We start from the raw sequence: 23,191 nt of genomic DNA, 5'->3' as shown, positions 1-23,191 counted from the left end.
TTGGCAAACATTTCCTGAATATCTACTATGTGCAAGGCCTTGAGTGAGGGGCCGGGGATGTGATGGTAAATGAGGAGAAGGGGGTGTGGTCCTTACCTCGTTGGAGTACAGACCCACCTTGGACTCAGCACATACTATAAAATCTGCAGTGAGGATCACTAATTAACTATGGCAATGACATCATAATGAAGACATCCCAAACCATGTTTTTGGAGAATAAATACAGATGACTAAAGACCTGTAAAAAAGAATCGTAGTAAAGTTAGATAGTGAAAGAGGCTACTTTTCAGAACATGGAGAACCAGTAGTGCATACAGATACCTAAACAAATTCGGAAAGAAAACCATAGATTAAAAAAGTCACCAAAATGTCAAAGGTGACTATTGCTAGGAAGCTGAATTAAAGGCATTTTTCTTTTCTTTATTTAAGTTTTCCATCATAAAACGTACAGATATTTTATGAAGGGAAATAATACTATTGATACCAAAAAGTTCCAGTGTGAAAAAAATGTTATTAATAGTATTCCATAGAATTTGCCTTTCCCAAGTTTCTGGCTCTCTCTGTAGAAAAACACAGAAAGCCTATTTCTTCTTCTGTTCATTGGTTGACAGTTCATTCCTCTGAATGTAGGAAAAGCATAACTCTTCCTAAAACCACCGCAGAGTCCTGTGTATCAGACGCAGTCAGGTGGTGTCACCTTCCAGGCTTCATTGAAGCTGGTTTGTTCCTCCCACTCCCCTTCAACGGGAGCTCTGGAAGGGCACAAAAGCACCCAACTCTGAGCTGGAACTCAAGAGTGCATAGAATTACTTATAGCATATTAGTTTATTAATAACATAAAAGATTCAGGCCAAGGAAATGCTGGTGATTAATACAAAGTAACACATCATTAAAAGGGAACCAGCTCTGTATTGTAAAAAAGCACTTCAATATGTCACACCTGGGGCTCAAGCCCACCCATGGCACTTTATCTGTAAGATTTCAGACCCCTTGGAGCCTTCACTTCCTCCTACACAAACCATGAGAGAATGGTGGGAACATCCCAGCAAACTTGGAGTCAGTATTTGTCCTGTAGGAGTCGAGAGTGCTCTAGTAGAATGTCCTTTTCTAGTTTATATTCAATTCAGAATATGGTCTACTGTCTTTTTTCACTGCCTTCTCTTTGATTTTTAACTTCCAAATTGACTGACTGGTACTCATTTAACAGTTGAAGTGTGTGTGTCTAAAAAGTTAGTGTTCGGTGCACCTGGGTGGCTCAGTCGGTTAAACCTCCGACTTCGGCTCAGGTCAGATCTCACATTCGTGGGTTTGAGCCCCGCATCGGGCTCTGTGCTGGCAGCTCAGAGCCTGGAGCCTGCTTCTGGTTCTGTGTCTCCTTCTCTCTCTGCCCCTCCCTCTCTCATGCTCTGTCTCTTTCTCTCTATCAAAAATAAATAAAACATTAAAAAAATTTATAAAAAGTTAGTGTTCTAGACCAACGTTTAACAGAGAAATATTAACAGGTGCACAGTGCACAACGAGCTTTCTAAAGGTGACAAAAGACAGAAAACTAGCAAAAATGACAAAACGAAGGAACTCTCCCCTGGAGAACCTCCAAGAGGAAGTCACAGCCACAGAACTGCTCAAGACAGATCTAGACAATATACCGGATCAAGGATTTAAAAAACTTGTCATAAATTACAAAAGTGCAGGGATGCCTGGGTGGCTCAGTCCATTAAGCGTCCCCTGCTTCAGATTCTGTATCTCTGTCTGTCTGCCCTTACCCTACTCGCACTGTCTTTCTCTGTCTCTCTCATTCTCTCTCAAAACTAATATAAGCATTAAAAACAATTTTTTAAAAAATGAATAAATTACAAAAGAGCAAACTTAAGTTTCAGAAAGAGATGTGTGTGCATGTATGTGATTTCATTTATTCATACCACAGTTTCCTTGTCAAATAAGATTCTGCTGGAATCAGGATCCTTTGTTTATAGGCAAAGAAATGCAGGGATATGAAAGGAAAATGAAATTTGTTTTAATTGACAAAATGACATTCCAATATTGTCATTTAATCCTTACAAAAATCCCATGTGACATGCAGTGTCCTCCTCAACTTTTCCATAGGAACAAATCCTGAAAGCTTGGAGAGGTTCAGTGGCATTGCCAAGGTTCTCAGGTAGTCGGTATTAAAAGCTGGATTCAAAATCAGATCTGAGTCAGAAATCAGCACTGAGAGATCCTGTGTGTCCCAACTTCCAGTCTTCGTCCCCAGCCTTCTGCCTTTGCATAACTTTGCAGCAGAGACAAGAGTAACCTATGACCCTACTCTCCACCCATCTGCTAACAATCCTGTTTGGAGACACCACTTCCATCTGTAACCCATTGTGAAGGCATGTCATTAATGAGACTCTGGGAACAAACAGAAATCCTGCTTCTTCTCGCAGCTCTGCTACAAGCTGCCTAATTAGGATTTATGAGTGGCCATGATAAAAATGTCTGCATAGTAAAGTTCTGAGATTTCTCTTGAACTCTTAAATAATAGCCAAACAGAGCCTAATGACTGAAGGGACAGGTCAAACACTCCTCCACATTGCCAAGTATGTGAGGTGGAGGGGCAGGCATGATGTGTGTCAGGGAGCAGAAGAGACAGCTTGTTTACATACATTAGGCTAATATGAAAGTTCAGCTTCAAGTAATGTCTGTTCTTTGTTAATTCAGACCTGAAGTGGATGAAGTTCAAGCCTTCCGCCCAATGCCATTGAAGAGCTATTCACCCGTGTAGAGCTCGGTGGTTGTTTCCCGAAGTACATCCTCACTGCGGGTGTAGAGTTGGCTGTATTGCCTTTGGAGCCCAGGACAAGTGGTTCCACCTCAGGGGAATGCCTCTCTCCCCTCTTGAGCAAGAACGTGAAACAACAATTATCAGGATGACACTGGCAGCTATGATGCGTCATCTCTAATAGGTATGAAACAGCCTCATATTCGTTACATCTCGTATTATCCAACCACCCGATAGGGGGTCTAGAAATGCATTCATTTTGTGCTGAGAAGAATTGCTTGGTGAGTGGGACTAACTTGCTCCTGGGCAAAGAGCAATAATGTGGACAAAGTTGGTTTCTGTAACAAGTTTTTCACCATTACTTAAGATTTTTAACCACATGAATTTATTAAGGTTTTTTTTTAATTAGATATAGCCAGAAAAGCATCAACTGTTAATTGAGGGAATCTATGAGGAGTCAAAGGAAAAGAAAGCATGTGAGCTTGGCCTAGATGATCCAGGACAATTTAAGTGGTGGTATGGGAGAAGGTGGGAGTGAGAATTGAAGGCAAAATGTTCATGGCACATGGGGAAATGCCTGTAGGACTTATAATATTATTAATACCCAGAACCCCTCCCAAAAAAACACCCTTCCTGGTTTATGGTTGTCACAATCATCTACCAAGTCACTCAGACCAACACCACAGGGGTCATCCTCAATCCCTCTTTCTCTTTCAGAGCCCACATCTGAACCATCAACACCCATCACTGACACCCTGGCCAGTCCGTGATCATTTCTGACCTCCATGACTGCACAGCCTCCTGCCCTGCCTCTCCACTGCCAGCTGCTGGGACCCCCTGCCTCGCACACTGCCCTCCACAGAGGATCTAAGGTGAGATTCCTACAAGGTGAACCAGGCAAGTTGATCTTTCTGCTTAAAACCTTTCAGTACAGTTGATGGTATGACACGATTTTTGTTCATCTGAAGATTAATGATGACATTAATGTTATGCCTAAAAAGCAGTTGTATTCAGAAGATTTCAAAATAGGAATATTTGGAGATGATATTTCAGTGTGCCTGGGATTTGCTTCAAGTAATCGAGGGTGAAGAATGTGAATAGAAATATAGATAGATGAGACTGGCCCGGGAAAGCAGGGTAATTCACTACATTAACACAGGGTAACTTCTTCCACTATTTTATCCCCTTACCTTTGAAATTGTGTGTAAAAAAGTATCTACAAAAAACTCCTGATGGATGGCCACTGAACCAGAATACTAATTTCCCTCCATAGCCTACAATGTCATGTGTGATCTGGTTCAACCTGCTTCCCACATCTCTTTGTGTTCCTGTCTACTTACTAGTCACTCTGTTCCAGCTCCAGGGACCTTTCTAGCCTTCAGAGACAGCAAGCTCTTCCTACTTCTTAGGGCTCTGAAAGTGCTTCTGCTTGAGATTTTCTTTCTCTTAACCTTGAGGTGACTACTTCTGTTCAACATTAGGTTTCAATTCAATGCAACATCCATGGATAAGTTTTTCCTGATTGCTCTGGAAAAAGCACATGCACTGTTCCCTTCACTCCCCACTGAATCATCCTGTTCCATCCTCTATTGCATTTGAAACTGCTAGAAGTGTTCTGTTGCTCTATACTTTTATTTTTTTTAATCTATCACAGTGTAACTCCCTTCAAGGCAGGAGCTCTGTTTGGTTCACTCAGACTATCCAGTATTACAAGACTTCCTGGAGTTTAGTAGTTGTTCAAAACATACTCGTGGGGTATTTATGCATTGCTAACAGTGATGCTCAAGCTGAGTGCTCCCAGGAGACTGTTTTAAATTGTTTTCACAATGACTGAGCAACACCACTGGTATTTAGGACCCAAGGAGCCAAAGGTACAAAGAGCTTTTCAGTGCCTGGACAATGTCCTGTCCAGTGAAGAATTCCCTGTCCCAAATTCCAAGACTGTCCTCTTTGAAAAAGTCAGGGCCTGAGAATGGCAGTCAGAGCTGGTGATTTGAGAGGAGAGGAGAGCTTGACATTGCAGGGAGTAGTACGGAATGAAGCCCTAGAGAAAATCAGAGTGAGACCTGGACGGGCCTTCATTAACACCATGTTAAAAAATGTGAAATTTACTTATTTTTTTTAAGTTGTATTTGTCTCCCATTTGTGCCGTAACAAATTACCATGAACCTAGTAGCTTAAAACAATCCAAATTTATTATCCCACAGTTTTGTTAGTCAGAAGTCTGGGTGAAGTTGGTTGGGTACTCTGATTAGGGTTTGGGAAGGTCAAAGCAGTGGAACATGGACTGGGTTCTTACCTGCAGGTTGTGGAAAATGACTTATCCTTGTGTTCATTCACATTCAGGAATCCAAGTCTTTGTGGTTGTAGAGCTGAAATGCCTGTTTCCTTGGTGTTAGCAGCAGGAGGCTTGTCTTTGCTCATTGATGATGTTCACATTTTTTTCTTATGCTTGCCAAGGAATCACTTCCAGCAAATGGGGCGAAGTCCCTCTCATGCTTTGAATCCCCTTGACTTTTCCTTCTTGGTATAAACTGGTACCTCTAGCTACAAAAGTTCTCCATTTTTTAAAGGCTTAGGTAATTAGACCTGGCCACCTGGATAATCCAGGTTTACTCTCACCGTTTCAAAGTCCACAGTATCCTGAATTATATCAACAAGGTCCCTTGTGGTATTAAGGTAACACACTCACAGGATCTAGGGATTAGGGTGTGGACACATTTGATAAACCATTCTGCTTACCATAGGGGTCATTGAATGTCTTTAGAGAGGCAAATTAAATTACCTACACCTGTTTAAATAAACATTCCTTTCTCCATGGCTATCTTTTAGCAATAGACTCCCTCTTCCTCTAGAAAGTATGACTGTGATGCCTGCAGGGACTCTGCTGGGAAAGCCATTATAAGCCAGCAGCCACATGTCAAGCCAAGTGGCGCTATGGCCCTAGCTCCAAACAGATAAAGCTGAGAGAAGGGAGTGTGCCTGCTTCCACGACTGGTAGGGCTCAGCTGCATCCCCATTTCTGGGAGAATTTATGAGAGGAGCACATGCCAGAGGGCATGGAAAGCTTCTCTCCCACAAGCAGATGCTGCTGATCCCCACACAGAAGCCACCTCACTCTCCAGCACTCCCAGACACTCCTGCCAGATGGCCACAGCTGAATCCACAGCTGAATAGATAGCTGCTGTTGGCACCAAATACACCTCTGTGGGGCTGGTTAAGGACCCAAGGTGGTATGGCAGGACATCAAATACACTTGAACAGTACAAATGCTTAGGATGCGCCAGGCACTGCTAAGCACACTGTAGGCATTAACTCAACCTACACAGTATTCTCAAGTGGAGGGTGTGATTCTTATGCTCATTTTATACAAGAAGAGACCAAGGCTTGAAGAGGTTGGGTACCTTGCCCAAGATGATCAAACCAGTAACCAGCAAAGGTGGAATTGGAATGGAGGCAGATAGCATGTGATCACAGTCTCCAGAATCATGACCTTAGACACTGCACTCGCTATACCTGACTTAGCCTCTTCCCTGGGCTGTTTTATCCCACATCACTTTGCACTAGCTCAGATATGCCCATGTTTGAACAGGTGACATCTGCAAAGCCATTTATAGGTCACTGACCCTGTAATATCTGTCTCCTGTGGAATGTCCTGTAAACCTAAGGAGAGGAAAATTGAAGCTGACCCTAAAAAGGATACCTGTTGCCAAGACAAATTGGAAGGCCCAAAGCCAAATGTAAGAATGACCACGGAAGAGAGTGGAAAATGGGAAAAGTGATATCTGACTCAAGACTCACCTTAGGAACCATGAGTACCCAGGGTGAAGGTGTGCATGAAAGGCAGACATTATCATCCCAAGCAGGCACTGAGTACTTGACATACAGGAGGAACTAAATTATACCCATTACATAGATGGCCTCATATAATACTTCCATCATCTTTATGAGACAAATTATTATACCTGGTTTATATATTGAAAGCCTGAAGACTGAATAATGTTAAGTAACCTGTTTCAGGAATCACAGCTGATAAAAGGCAATTCTGAGATTTACACCCAGGCAGTCTGACATGAAAAATGACTTAAGTCCCATATTTTCTGTTCTAAAATGTTGCAGGGTATTTTTCAGTTAGTTCTTTGGGTATTGAGTTGAATCAGGGTAGAAACACAGCCTGTCTTAGCACGATGCTGAAATCAGAGTGAGTCAGGAGAGCATATGCTTCAAGGTTAAGAGATGTTCTATTTTCTACTAATACACCAAGATATAGGTTGCATTTCATGAGTGATTATTGAAGGAATGAATTGACTCAAACCAAAAGAGTAAAGGCATTGGATAGATAAAACCTATTGTTGGACTGCCAAATCTGAGAGAAAATCATGGTAAGTATATGGAACATAATCCAGAGGGAAAGGTGAGGTTTTATCTTGAGATTAAGGTAAATCAGGTACAAGGTACTATTAAGTGGAGCCATTTAGGTGTGAAATGCTGTGACTTGGAGCACTTCTTTAGCTTGCTATCAGGTATATACTGCAGATGCCGGTATGGGAATACAGAGAAATACCAACCCTGGCTGGACCCTATGATCATTATCTCTCAGACTGTAACAGGGTATGTTTGGAGAGATGAAAAGAATAGAAATACCAAGTCTTCTCGGGAAACATAGTAACTACTATGGTATGCACATTACAGACACACATCTGAGCAGAGTACATGATGATCATTGCATATATGCAAGATAGCAATGCATATATAGCAATACTGGCAAATGAAGGGCACACATCTAAAATGTCTTACCTGAAAATGGAGACAATGTACTACCCCCTTAGAGTTGTGATAGTTAAATAAATACACTTAGAAACATGCCTGATACAAAGGAAGTAGGATTTATATAGTTTGAATGGGTTATTTAACTACAAATAGCTCCAATAGAACATAGTAGGCATAGATTAAAAGTCGGTTTTCTTCCCCTCCTTTTCCTTTTCAAATTATCCTGTTTCAGTTGCTATAGCTACTTCATAAAAGTTAAGGGTGTAAAACAAGCATTTTTCATACTACTAGATAATGTGTTTCACAGACCATAACACGTCACAACTGTGTGGAGTTGTTTCTGCTCAATAATATCAGAATCTTGAAGGCTAGGACTAGAATCAATCTAAAAAAGCTTTGTCACTTACATATCTATCTGAGATGCTGTCTGTATCAAATATGATATCTAGTAATTTATGACATCTAGATGGCATCGAACATCTAGCACTACACCAGAGTAGTGGCTATGGATTGGAGCTTTATCTCTTTATGAGACCATTTAAACAGTCAGCTGAAACATCGACAAGTTGCCTCTTCATGCGGCCTTTGTTTCCTCCCAATATGGTGGCCATGTCTTCCCTGGGAGGAAGACAGGTTGAAGCTGTACTCTGGTAGGGCCCCTCTGAGATTTAAGGGAAGAGAAGTAGTCTCCAGCTATCGATGGGGAATGGCAAGGCTCTAGAAGAATATACAGAACTGCAAATTTTGTTGTGGCCATTTTTGGAAAATATCATCTGCCATGCACTCCAATATCTGAATCCCCATGGGTATCATCCATCTGATTTATTATAAAAAGAAACAAGGAGAATATTTTTTTATGTTTACCTGTATCACTCTTCTAGTGTATTTAAATCTTGACAAAATTATACTCTAAAAATTCTAAAGGGAGTTTGGTTTAAGAATACGTCTTTATTGTTTTTGGTCCGATGTCCTATCCATGCCCCAAATTGAAAATTAGAAAAGTAAAAGTATAGATTTTTTATTAGGCAAGAATAATAAGTCCCCCAGTGAATCAGCAGTGCTTTTCATGCTACACATTTTCTCATTCTCACATATGGTTGGTTATAGCTCCATATTTCTTTCTAATTCAAACATTACATTTAGGGAAAACATATAACTGGCCTCTCTTTGGCCCAGTTCCCTCATCTGTCAAATGGAAAAGAATGGGATACATAAGCAGTTCACCAAATGCACTCATTGGCATGCTAATTATGATAACAAAGAAAGGGTACTGTGATTAAGTAATTTAAACAGAGAGTGATAGAATTTGTGTTCTAAGGTTTCTCGGAGCCCTTAATATTTATTTGAAAATTCTTTGTTTCTTTCTTTGTTTCATTCTTTCTTTGTATCTTTCTTTCTTTGTTTCTTTCTTTTGTCCTTCCTTTCTTTCTTTCCTTCTTTCTTTCTTCCTTCCTTCCTTTCTTTTTCTTTCTTCCTTCCTTCCTTTTCTTTCTTCTTTCTTCCTGTCTTCCTTGCTGACCATGGACTTTATTTTCTATTTTTTTGCAAGTTCACCTTGAAGTGTCCCTGAACTATTCTTTCAAAAATCCTGAAATGGGCCAACCATTCTTAATTTGTATCTCTGTACAACACTGTTTTATAGAGAATGGTATTCTTTTTCCCAAAGCTCAGAAAGGAAAAATGGAAAGAATAATCTCAGTGTTACATATGTATCTCCTTATTTATTTCTAACCATTTTGGAATCTATTACATCTTCCTTATTGGCTTATTTATTAATTTCTTATTACTTCATCATTGGCTGTAGAGCTTGACTTTTGACAAAATTGCTTTTTAGTAATAGCAATTATCATTTATTGATTACATATCATGGGTTAGACTCATAGAAAGCACTTTCCATGAATGACTTCATTTAATTCTCTAAATGACCTTAAGAAGTCAGAAGTGTTACTATCCCCATTTTTCAGTTGGTGAAACTGAGGCTCCAAAATAGTAAGGAACTTGTCTCAGGTCACCAGTAAGGAGCAGAGACAGAACTTAAAACCAGGTCTCAAGAAGTCCAATGAACTATGTTCATACTTTGCAGTCTAGTGTTTTTACCACACAGCTGCCTCTGCACAAATGATGGGCGAGACTTCATACCCCACAGACTACTTGTAGTGTTAGTACTTGATCTAACGTTCCAGCTCATCCTGCATGCCAATTCCTGATCTATCTCCACCTTCTCAGATTGTGGAACTCTCAACTGGATGATAATAAAACATGATGTTTATGTGGCCACAACTTCTGCTGCTGATAATGGTGATGGCTTATTTATTAATTTCTTATTACTTCATCATTGGCTGTAGAGCTTGACTTTTGACATTGCTTTTCTTCTGCAGGTATGGCTTTCTTCCTTATCTAAAATTTCAACTCACTCTCATTAGTTAGGGGACATTTTGCAGTTCTGGGTTCAGAACTGATCCATCCTAACCCCGGGAGTCTTCCTCTCAGTGCCGGCTGTCCACTGGGTGCATCGTTATTCAGGTTCAACTTAGCCTATGTGCACTGTTCGGGTTCACAGTCCCCATGGGGCAACTGTAGGGTGTTTCCACAAAGAACTCCATCAAGATGCACTGCCATGAAAACGAGATTGAGAATTGGCACGAACTGCTTTGGTATTTATTGACCACTACTATGTGGTGAGTCCTTAGCAGGGGATACAGAGGTGAACAAGAACAGAACCACTCTTGTCATGAAAGTGGCCATTGAGTAGGGGAGACCAGCACTAGTGCCATGCTCATGGAAGTAGATATATAAAAGCAAACTGAGATAAGTCAACTGAGGTGAAGGGACAGGAGTCCACAAAGCTGCAAACCAAACCTGATTTTCTGTAAGGGGTCAGAGAACTCTTATTTGAGAGTGTGAACCTGTAGTTGAGATCTAAAGGGCAAGTAGCATTAATGAGGTAAAAGTGTGAGATATCCCAAAACAGGAAGGGACAGCATGTACAAAGGCCCTGGGGTACACTGAAACATGGGCTTTGAGGTGTGAAAGCTGACTCCTGTATCTCCTTTGACATTCAGAGCCTTGTGAGCTAAGAAAAGGATTTTATTATAAGAGCAAGGAGATGCTGCTGGTATCTCAAGCAGGAAGCTGAAATTAACTTAAGTGCATTTTTTAAGAAAATCACTTTGGGGCACCTGGGTGGCTCAGTTGGTTAAGCATCTGACTTCAGCTCAGGTCATGATCTCATGGCTCATTGTGAGTTCAAGCCCCTTGTCAGGCTCTGTGCTGACTGTTCAGAGCCTGTAGCCTGCTTCACATTCTGTGTGTGTCTCTCTCTGCTCCTCTCCTACTTGTGATGTGTCTCTCTGTGTCTCTCAAAAATAAATAAATGTTTATTTTAAAAAAATCACTTCAACTACAGTCACGAAAGAGAACTGGAAGGGTCAGGGTGGATTTAGGGAGCCCAGTGGCACAGGCTGTGATTGTAATCTGAGAGAAGACTGTTGACAGCTGATCTAAGGGTCTTTTCTGCTCTTACCTTCAGTGGTTTTCTGTTTATCTAGCAGCAATTTTGGACACTATTGACCTACACTTATTTGAAACAAACATTAAGATTTATTTAATTTTTATACAATTCCTTAGGAGATATATCTTATTTTAAATCAGGCAGCCTGCTCTGTCAAACTGTCTCTACAGCTAGGGGCCCCTTCACTGAGTGTGATTGTTAAAGAAGCAACCCAGCCAATCAATTTTTTACGAAGTCAAACCATGTAGGGTGTGGGGTGTGTATTGTAATTAATGAGGGGGGAATGTTCTTGAGGAGATGGGGAACAGAGAGGAGATATATGCATTTGGGGAGGTAATGTCCTTCACTGAATAAATATTAATCAAGAATATTTATCGAGCCCTTACTATGTGCTCAAAGCTGTTCTGGCCTCGAGATTAAAGTATCATGAAACAAACAAGGCCTCTCTCTCTCTCTCTCTCTCTCTCTCTCTTCCTCTCTGTCTCTGTCTCTCTCTCTCTGTCTCTCTCTCTGTCTCTCTGTCTCTCAACTGTTTGAAGGAATGCAGTATTTGGGTACACACAGATATGACTTTTGGTTCCATCCCCACAACTGTGTGACCTTGAATAAGTCACCTTTCTGAAATTAATGTCTCTTATCTCTAATTCAAGGAGAATAACACCTAATGAGTTCAAGAATAACGTCTAAGGACTTTCTGAGTTGAGGTAACAGGTCAGTCACCTCACACAGTGTCTGCCACCCTTTCAATCTCAAATTGAGATTCTACTGTATTGCTTTTGGCACTTGTATTCATGCTTGGCAGTAATTTTAATAACCTCACCAAAAACTACTCTTTTCATTGAGAGATACCAGTTTGGCATATTTTATTACTTTAAAAACTCCCATATTTGGGCAAAAACTTCAGCTTATGATTGTACGTTATGACGCAAATGGCCTTAAATTATGCCAATATTTTGTTCTTTCTCTCTTTGAAATCTTCAAGACTGTTGTCAAAAATTACACACGCATGAATACATACACAAACACCTATAAATATACAGGCACATACATAGGCGCACAGCCATACACACCAGCAGGGTGTGGGGGACACCTTTGATATTGTCATCAGTTTATATTTTAAATGTATTATCAAAGTCCTGAAATAATTTCTGAAGCCTTGAAATAGTAGTGCTGCTGGCAATTTAAGCCTCACTTTACTCACTAATTCTGCCCCAGGCTACAAAAATACAGCATTGTTCATGGGTCATTTCCCTCTCCCTCCTGCTGCAAACAAAATGGATACTTTCTTTAAACTTAGAAAACACACTGTCTGGCATTGCTCACTTCAATTGGCAATGGCCTCCATATGATCAAAGTCATAGCCTGCAGAGAGACAGCTCCTTTCTCTTTGAAAAAAGACTCAGTGGTCCCTAATTCACAGGCTTGTACCTACCAAGGTTGTTATACATTTACTGTCACTAAAGTAGGATCAGCAATACCCTGTATGTCCAAATATAAGTCGATCTTCATTTTTTCCCAATGTGGAGAATCCAAGGAGACGTCAAGCATCAACCTAAGTTCTTGAATGAATTAATTCAGTTATGGATTCTTTTTATCATTCAAATGAGCATCAGACTCTTCTCATCCTTTTCAAGATTAGTATTTTTGTGCCATTCTCCCAGTACTTCACAACATTTAATTTTCACTTTTATCAAGGTCACCTAAAAGACAGAGATTCTGAGCCCCTATATGATGATGCCTCTTGCTTCCAGTGACCACTCTGTAATATGTTTTTCTATTGTGTTTCTCTGTTCTTCCTCCTAGCATGTATTTCTGACCTCCATGATGTCACTGCTTACTTTATTTCTTTTTAAAAGTCATCTTTAAGAGGCTTGTTTACAACGGCATCTAAGCTTCCAATTATGAGTGAGAGCCCCAGGAATAATTGCTAAATTGTGTTAAATTCCCTTGCCTTTTTATTTTTTTAAGCTGATTCTGCCAGTGACCTCTTTAAGCAATCCAAACTAGTATTGATTGAGGTCCTTTCAGGCTAATGTGTGGTGCTTTGTTCAAGCTACAGTAATTGAGAAAGTGCTCAGTAATGTGAGATATTTTATTAGGACTCAAATAGGAAACTTCTACTGGAGCAATGTTTCTCAGGGGAAAATAAAATCTTATTTTGTAGGTAAACTGTAAGTTTCATTGCATAAAAGCTGCTATTCCCCCTCCCTCCTCCTTGCCTTTGAAAAATAATGTTTTTTTAAATGGTTGTTTGTTTATTTGTTTAGAGAGCATGTGTGCCTGTGTGTGTTGGGGGGCAAGGGTGGCAGAGGGAGATGGAGAGAGAGAATCTCAAGCAGGCTCTGAGCTGTCAGTGCAGAGACTGATGTGGGACTCGGTTTCACCAATCATGAGATCGTGACCTAAGCCGAAATCAAAAGTCAGATGCTTAACCAACTGAGCCACCCAGCTGCCCCGAAAAAGAATGATTTTAATACTTCATGGCATTCTTCAGTGTTGAGACCAGCCTCCATGTTTCATACAGTGATTTGTAGACAACCCGTTTTGTAACCCATTCTGAGTCTTACTGTGTTGTGTATATTTAGCCATTTAGTATTTACTATGTGTTAGACTTTGGGATAAATGCTTTCCAGTTTTTTTTAATCTCACTACGGTGCTCACAACAAACTCTGTGGCAGGTATTTCTGTTCTCTCCATTTTGCAGATGCAAAGAACTGAGGTTTAGAGAAATTAAGTAACTTGCCAAAGATCACACCTAATCAGTGGCAGAGCTGAGCCTCACACTCAGGTCTGTCTGATTTCAAAACTGAATGCTTTTCTGAAGAGAATATTTATATAGGCATCCATACCATATTGCCATTGAAAGTAGTTTAGACATCTCTTGGAGAGAGAAAGATTGTCTTATTATTAGGAAATGCATTATTTAATGGGCCCTGTTCCTGTATTTTAAAAATCGAAGGATGACCCTGCAGTTTTAGCCCTGGATTTTTTAATAAATAAGAGAAATGAAGCATATGTTCACACCAAAACGTGTACGTAAATGGTCTTTCCACTTTTACTCATAATAGTCTCAGAGTGGAAGCCATCATATATTTATCTGCAAATACCCACTAACAGGTGAATTATTGTACAAGTTGTGTTACAGTTCCAAGGAATACTATTCAGAAATTTTTAAAAAAAGAACAATTGATACTTGTAACACATGAATCTAAGGAACATGTTGAACGAACGCAAAGTCTAAGACTATATAATGAATGATTCCTTTTACATGAACTTCACAAACAGGCAAAACTAACTTACAAGAATAGAAACGAGATCAGTCATTACCTCAAGTAAGGGCTAGAGGTGACTGTAGAGGGGCCCTGGGGAACCTTGGGGATGGTACAGGTTTTCCATATCGTGATTGTAGCTGTGCTCATGTGTGCGTGTATACGTGTTAAAACTCACTTGTAATGCACATTTGAATGGGGACCTTTTATTTTATGTAAAATATGCCTCAATAAAGTTGCTCAAAAAGTTAAAGAAGGAAATTTATGATTAAAACTAGGAATACTTAGACATTTAAAAAATGAAGACTGGCTAATTTGAGGACAAAAGTGTTGAGAACTGAAAGTTAGTTAACAAAGGCAATAAGAAATGAGAGATATTTGACCTTGAAAATAGACAAGTCAAGGGTAAAGGTGGGCTGACTTCAAACATGAGACACAAGGTTATATGTAAGAGGGAAGAATGGCAACAGTCATGAGACATGTCAGGAGTGACAATCTTAGTTCAACCCAAGGAAACCTTTCTAACAACTACAGTTACCCAGTGAAGTGGGCTGTCCTTTGTGGTGGCAAACCCCAATAGACGTGCTCAGTACAAGTTGGGTAAGTAACAATCAACAGTGATGTTCAACAGATCCTTAAAATAGATAAGGATAAATTAGAAAACTTTTTTTATTTCTTTTTTTTAGTTTATTTATTTATTTTGAAAGAGACAGCATGAGTGAGAGAGGAACAGATAGAGAGGGAGAGAGAGAGACTCCCAAGCTGGCTTCAAGCTGTCAGCTCTGATGCAGAGCCTTATGCAGGACTTGAACTCACGTACTGTGAGGTCATAACCTGAGCCAAAATCAAGAGTACAATGTTCAACTCACTGAGCCTCCCAGGTGCCCCTAGAAAACTTTTAAATAAATATTCCATCTATGTTATGAAAAGCTCAACTTCTTTTAAGTTGTCTGTAAAGTCCATTTCAATTCAGAAACCACGTATGGACAAGTCTAATTGAGGGGCAGCTGTCCATGTATCAACATTTGGAATGGTTCATTAAAATGCATAGAAAATTGGCCTTAATTCTAAGAAGGCATTTGGGTCTCCTTATAAATAAAATACATTTATTCTTTCCCCAACCCCCCCATCTGTGAACTGCTTCATTTCATCAAATTTTGTAGTGCTTTTAATGAAGGCTGGAAAATGTGTTCCAAATTACAGGGAATACACATATATACACAGAGTGTCAATGCCAATCCAGTTGTGGAGCAAAGGCTGACACATATTATAACTGCAGTTAGGTGTTAACTCAAAGAATACCAAACACCAACTGCCCTGGAGGGTCAATGCCTGCAAGAACCATTGTTACTTCCATCAAGATATAACAGTCCTTCAAAATCAACGTGGTGAAAACCCAACTTAATATCTTCTCGGTCAGCCTTCTCTTCTTATACACCCCAAACCTGAGTCTATGATACACTCTTGTTTCTCATTCATGCCCCCGTCACTCCCACATCATCCAACTGCTATTTTGGTGGTCATTAGTTTTGCTGATTTACCTCTTTAGCATGTCTCCTATCCCACATTTTTTCTTTTCATTCTCACTGCTATTGTCTTTCATCAGGCACCCATAATTTATTCCCTGGTTTAATGAAATGCCTTTCTAAATAGCCTCCCTGTGCCCAATTCACCTCTTCTGGGCAGGGAAGCAATTTCAGCAAAGCATTTAAGCCCATCTGGATCTAAACCTTGTCCACTTTACTCTCTGACCCAATCTCACAGCTTTCCCCCTTTAACTCTGCTTCGATAATAGTTGATTGAAAGTTCTATCCCTGGTTCTGGTTACTTCCAAGGCTAATATCTTGCTGCATATGGATTTGCCCATATTTAATCTGGAGACTCGTACCATGGAAACCTTAAGCAAGAGAAGCCATAAGAAAATAAAGTATTCTGTTAGTGGTGGTTGAGCCAGGAGAGTAGAATGATGTGGTTTGAGATCTCCTCCACCTTCATTCTAGGGCATTGCTTTTAGATAAATCCTTAAAATCACTAGACTGAAAGGAAGCTGTGAGAGAGAGCACATTTACTCCAGCAAATTTCAAATTGTGCTCTATGAACATTTGTTCTGCTGAGTAGATCATACCTAATTTATTCAACCAGTTACAGATGTCTAGAAGGTGGAGAAGAGAGAGACCTGACCTTAGCTACTATGGCATAAAGGAGACACTGAGGAAAATCTGGGAACACAAAAATTTTGTTGAGAAATAGCAGAAACAGGTAGAAGCAGAATTGAGCAAAAAGAGCCTCAAACCAAGGTGCAAATCTAATAGCCCAAAGAGAAGACTGCATTGAGTGGAAATGGCTATGCCTTTGTTACCACTCTTTGCTTAGTCATTACTCAGAGAACACTCCAAAAAGAGTGTGATTTCAGCTCAAAAGAAGAGGCGGACCCTGGAGGAGTTAACACATTGAGACTGTCAGCTAACCACTTGCTTCCCAGATGGAAGCAAGTCCTTTCTTGAAGTGGAAGCAGAGCAGTGCATTTCTGAAACTGTCACAGTTTACCCGTGGTGCTGCATGACTCTTCTGCAAAAATATCAAAGGATCTGGAGGTGGGGGGGCCTCCCTTTCTGAGAAGACACTTAGAAGGTGGAGACTGCCCAGATGAATTACAGTCCTTGTTGCTGTAGTCCTTCTCAGGGCTATAACTGGTACTCATTTTCTCTCCCCTCAACTATCTATTCTAAATTCCCCCTCTTGCTCAGCTACCTGATAAATTAAACCTCATCTGAGCTCCTTATGATTATACCCTTCTCAGGCAGAGTCTTTGCTCCTGTCCATTCTCTATCGCAAATAGGCAAGAAGGAACCAAGAGGCACCCAAATAGGTTATCTGAGTTCCATAGATATCCCTCTTACCACCATGGTGTGTCAGTAGCCTATATCCTACTGCTGATCAGGATCAACTACTCCTGACAAGATGTTTATTTTCTTAATGCCTCATAGTCACTGGACACAAATAGCCCAAAGTGCCCAAGTGACAGCCATAACTCATAGCGCAGTGTGGGAGTTGTTGAGTCTCATGGGATTATCTCAAGGGTTAATCTGCTGACTGGGCCCTCTAACCCTGTCATGCTCTGAGTTTCAGAGATGAAAAGTGCAGTTTCCCCTGGGGGTCATTGGGAATGATGGTAGTAAGTACAGCTGCCTCTGCTTCCACCTAAACCATGTCATCTTCATATAGAGAACACAGAATAATAATAATAATAGCTTGAATTCTGTGGATACACCACATTCTAGAGGAAGGCTATCCATCTTAGCAGAGTACTTCTCCATGACAGTTTCCTCATCTGTACAAACAGGTGGATCGATTCGATTATGTGAAAGTTCCCTCCTTCTAAAACCCATAACTCTACTTCTCTAAGATGTTAAAGAACTTCCTTGAGAACTATCTGAACATTTGTGAAGTCACTAAAACAGTTGATTTTAATGAGTTTTCTTGCACGTGGCATGCATCTATATATTGTATTCCCATACAGCTACTTGTTGCAGTGAATTTTGTATTACTTTTGAATCGCTTCACATGTGAAACAACCTCTATGTGAAATCTTAGCTTTTTCAAGATTGCCATTAGGATTCAAAGGAAAGTAATTTTCCTGCCAAGATTTCTCCCTTTGTTATCTCATCTTTCCATCAGAGGCTCCATTCAGTCTGTTACAGAAGTCAGGCAGTGCTTAGGGTTGCCCCCTTGCATGGAGCATTGAATCATTGGCCATCTTTTCCAATGTATTTGCACACAAAGGTTTGGCATAAAGGTTAAGAATCCATCTCGATATTATCACTTGGGTAATCAAAGAAGTAATTACAAAAATGCTCTTGGAAGAGAGGCAGCATGATTTGGTCTTGGAAAAGCAATTTATTTTCTGCTTTTTTTTAAGAGATTTGGCATGGGTCCATGATTAATTTAACATTTACTCAACGTAGCAATGAAGGGGACCTCTTTTTATTACAGACAAGTTATTACAATCAAGTTGAGAAATGATTGCATGTTTAAACATGTGATTATATCATAGTTCATATGCTGAATATATGAATTACTAATTAAGACAATTCTAATGCTTAGGGCATAGCAAATATACCCATGCAATACTGTTTTGTTTCCAGTCTTACTGATGAGTCACTTTGCACTAAATCATAAATCCATAAAATTGCAAGACTGGAAGAAAGCCATGAGGGCATCTACTCCAGTAATTTTCAAAGTGTGCTCTGTGGAACCCTAAGGTTCCCCCAAAATGAATCAGGAGAGTCACAGGAAAGAAAAGGAAGGCGAAGTAAGTGAAGTTCCAAGTCCTATGACCTGCTTCAACTTCAGCAGCCCTTTTCATAAAGTTTGAAGGCTAATTGTGTTAACTAAAGAAGTTTATTTTTTTTTCTAGTTTAGTTTTTCTAAATATAAAATTCCCTTATGTCACCTTCCCTCCACTTGGCTATCTGACTGCTGGAGTTGCTCATGTGACAGGACTCTCTCGACTTCTGAGGCTGTCAATTCTATTCTCAGAAAGGTCTTATGAGGTCTTTTGTGGTTTGGACAAGAAGATGTATCCCTACAGTATACATTTTGTACTTGAGTGGGTTGTTTAGAGTCAATTTACAAAGATTTCATTATGTGTGTAATAGGTTGGGTTCAGAGATGGAGGTTAGTATGCATGATGTTGATTAGGGAATGCCCTTGGAATTGATCCCTGGAAGGGTGGGAAAGGATTCAGAAAAGGAAGAAGTCAAGCTGTGATGCATGCGCAAAACTAATCCTACAAGGAGTTCTGGAACTAAAAGCGAACAAACTCCTTGGTTAAGCAAACTCAGAATCCAACTCTGTATGTTCTACCCAATTCTTGCTATTGTTATATGCTTGGAGTTCCTTTAGGGAATGGTCTTTTGCCTTTTTTATTATATTCAGCGTATCTAAAGCTGTACTATGAGGCAACCTAACCTGATTACAGATCGAGTGTCCATGAAGGGAATGAAGGAACATCCTTAGGAACCATTGTTATCTTTTGGAGGAGAGGTCTCTAAATTAGCTTCAAGGAAAGAGAATGTGCTAGCTTTTAAACAGGAAAGGGGGACCACTACTGCAAATGCAGTAGATGATTCAGGGAAATGTGGGAAATCAAGATTTTCAGGTTCATCAACCTAGATGTTCCCATTCCATTTTTTCCCCAGCCAGTGTTATGAACTTTGCATAGCAGAAATGTCACATTGTGGTTTTTGTTTGTTTGTGTGTGTGTTTGTTTTAGAGAAGCTTTAAGTTCGGGGCACCTAGGTGGCTCAGTTGGTTAAGCATCCGACTTTGGCCCAGGTCATGATCTCACAGTTTGTGGGTTTGAGCCCCGCATCCGGCTTTGTGCTGACAGCTACCTTAGAGCCCAGAGCCTGCTTCAGATTCTGTATCTCCCTCTCTCTCTGCCCCTCCCCTGCTCGCACTGTCTCTTTCTGTCTCTCAAAAATGAACAAAAAGCATTAAAAAAACGAGAGTAGCTTTAGGTTCATAGTAAAATTAAGAGGAAGGTACAGATATTTTCCATACACTTCTTACCCCCACATGTTTATAGCTTCCCGCATTATCAATATGCCTTACTAAAGTGGAACACTTGTTACAACTGAAGAAACTACCTCAACACATCATAATCACCTAAAGTGTATAGTTTACGTTAGAGTTCACTCTTGGTGTTGTACATTCTATGATTGTGGGCAAATGTTTAATAGCATGGATCCGTCATTATAGTATCATGCAGAGTATTGTCACTGCCCTAAAAGTTCTGTGTGCTCTGCTTGTTCATCTCCCCTTGCCCAGACCCCTGAGAACCATTCATCTTTTTACTGTCTCCATAGTTTTACCTTTTCCAGAATGTCATATAATTGGAAACACACAATGTATAGTCTTATTAGATTGGCTTCCTTCACTAGTAATATGCATTTAAATTTCTACCAGGTCTTTACACAGCTTGACAACTCATTCCTTTTTAGCGCTTAATAATATTCCAGTTTTCTGGATGCCTCACAGCTTATTAAGCTATTCACCAACTGAAGGATATCTTGGTTGCTTCTAATTTGGGAGAATTAGGAATAAAACTGCTATATACATCCATGTGCAAGTTTTTGCATGGACCTAAGTTTTCAACTTCTTTGGGTAAATACCAAGGAATGTGATTTCTGGATCATAAGAATATGTTTAGTCTTCTAAAAAAGCATAAAACCATCTTCCAACAGCAATAAATGAGACTTCTTGTTGCTCACATCCTTGTCAGCATCTGATGTTATCAGTGTTTTGTGCTCTCTGTCATTCTAGTAGGTGTGTTGTAATATCTTTTTGTGTTAATTTTTAATTCCCTATTTACATATGATGAGAGGCATCTTTTTGTAATCTTACTTGCCTTCTGTTTATCTTCTTTGGTGAAGTGTCTGTTAAGATCTTTGGCCCATTTTTAATCAGGTTCTTTATCTTTATTGTTGAGTTTTAAGAGTTTTGGCATTTTAAAAACTATTTTGGATAACAGTCCTTGATCAAATATGGCTTTTGCAAAAATATTTTCTTCCAACCTATGGCTTTACTTTTTGTTCTCTTGATACTGCCTTTCACAGAATAGAGGTTTTAATGTTAATGAAGCCCAGCATATCAATTATTATTTTTATGAGTGGTGTTGTATCTAAAAAATTCATTTTAGAATTTTCTTATCTAAGTATTCTCTTATTTTCTAGGAGTTTTACAGTTTGTATTTTACATTTAGGTATATAAGCATTTGAGTTCATTTTTGTAAAGGATGTGAAACCCATTTCCAGATTCTTTTTTTTTTTCCTTGCATGTAGATGTCCAGTTGTTACAGCACCATTTTTTTGAAAAGACTATTTTTGCTCCATTTTATTGCTAGTTTTAAGTTATGTTGCTAAATAGATGCTGGCCCCCTTATATTGCTTAGGTTTCTCTGCTATCTAATTTCAGGAAATGAGGACCTCTTTGAACACTGCCAAGGATGTCCTCTGGCTTTTTATTGTCCATTAATCACTCTCAGCATTTGCCATGTTTGTTTAGGAAGAGGAACTTCCCATCTTCTACTGTGATTATGGTTATTATATCCCCCACTTTAATCAGAGCCCAATATGCTGCAGGAACTAATGCATTTCTTTTTAACAGTGTACAATCCCCATTCACCATGAGCAAAAGTTTAGTGATTGGACTGCCAGGTTGTGCCAGGAGCTACCTGTGTTCTGCTTACCACTGTTAAGTTCTCCGTGCCAGCCAGGCAGCTGGTGATCTAGGTCCAAAGTACCACTTTACCCACTGCCATCTCAGACCACTCTTGATACTGACTTTGTAAGCTCATTTCTCCAGGAAGACAGTATTTGTTGGGACGTGCTCTTGGCATCAACAAATGTGGGAGAAGGAGGAAGGAAGCAGGATTGGGCAAAGTGAGATGTCAAGCTGAAATGCTGGCTCGGTATCAGTCTTGACGAATCTCGTTGGAATTCCTGTAGTTAAAATGGCCCGTTAGCTTTGTAACCACTGAACTGAAATAGCCTAGCCTTTATAGTCCCATCTCAGTGAGACATTGGATGTGAGCCACTCCAGGAAGAATGTGACCATGAGCAGAGTTGCTCTCTGCAGACATTATGCTGGTGGCTTTATCTCATTTAGTACTCACATTGAAAATGAAAGTTTTACTTTCATTCAATTTTTCATTCATTGATTCAAGTATTCAAAAACTTTAAATTTGTGAATATAGTAGTAGGAATATATATACGTAAGAATATACTTATGTAGTGGGAAACTAGAGATAAATGACCTATTTCTGCTTACGGGTTCTTACAGGAGTTGACAATTCAGCTGAGTCTTGAGGAACAAGAAGCCTTTGCAAGATCACTACCATCGCTACACAAATATTGAACCGATATCTCTAACCTTAACAGGTTTAAACTGAATCTCATCCCCTTCCTTTTCTCAGTGATGGCAACTCCACCTACCAATGGTTTATGTCAAAATCTTCAGAATGACTCTTCACTCCCATCATTCTGTGTGTCCTTCTTCATGTCATCATGTTGGCTCTACCTTCAGAATCCAGCAGGAATCCAGCCACATCCCACCAGACTCAATGCCATCACCCTGGTCTAGGGCCTCATTTTCTGTCATCAAGATTAAGTCAGTCTCCCTGATTCTATCTTTGACTATGTACAATCTATTCCCAATACATCAACTAGAATGATGGTTTTATACTCAAAAATTATAATTGACTCCCCACGCCACTTAAAACATAACATTAAAACCCTTCCCGTGGCCTGCAAGGCCCAAATGATCCACTTTCCACTATCTGTGTGATCTCATTGTCTGATACCCTCTTTTTTCTTCATTCCATTTCTGGCACACAGGTTGAAATAACACAGGTATCAATCAGTGGTGAAAAATGATCCAATGCTGGATAAAGCAGAGAAGAAAGGAATTTGCATGGTAATAGCAAGGCACATGGACATTTATCTCTTTAGAAGTAGTAGAAAACATTTGAAGCATTTCAAGTAAGAAAGTAAAATGTTTAGAAATTTGTTTTGAAAAGATAAGCTGATAGCGCATGTCAAAGATGGACTAAAGGAGTAAAACACAAGAGTCAAGGAAGATAGAGGTGTTTCAGTCACACAAATGAGAGATTAGAGCCTAAGAAGGAGCTCTAGCAGCAGATATAAGAGGAGACAATCAGAGTGGGGCATGGTCTGAGCTTGAGAGATACTTAATGTGTATATAATTAGCTTTTTGAGTAATTGAATGATGTCTACAGAAAGATGAATAAAGAAGGATTGCCAGGATCCTGGATTGCACAACTGGGAGGATGTGGGTTCCATTTATTAAGATAAGCAATGA

General features: G+C 39.8%; 1 long non-coding RNA gene across 1 annotated transcript; it reads left to right on the top strand.

The window, feature by feature from the left end:
* Positions 1-2,739: 2,739 nt before the first annotated feature.
* LOC115280698 lies at positions 2,740-22,589 on the top strand. The gene is made up of 3 exons (XR_003903893.1): positions 2,740-2,942; positions 3,476-3,630; positions 22,154-22,589. It is a non-coding gene; the product is annotated as an uncharacterized LOC115280698 (long non-coding RNA).
* The last annotated feature ends 602 nt before the right edge of the window (positions 22,590-23,191 follow it).

Source organism: Suricata suricatta, chromosome 16, assembly GCF_006229205.1.
Source record: "Suricata suricatta isolate VVHF042 chromosome 16, meerkat_22Aug2017_6uvM2_HiC, whole genome shotgun sequence".
In the NCBI taxonomy this organism is placed as follows: Eukaryota; Metazoa; Chordata; class Mammalia; order Carnivora; family Herpestidae; genus Suricata; species Suricata suricatta.
Note: the sequence above shows the minus strand (reverse complement) of the source record. Positions and strands in the feature narration are given on the sequence as shown.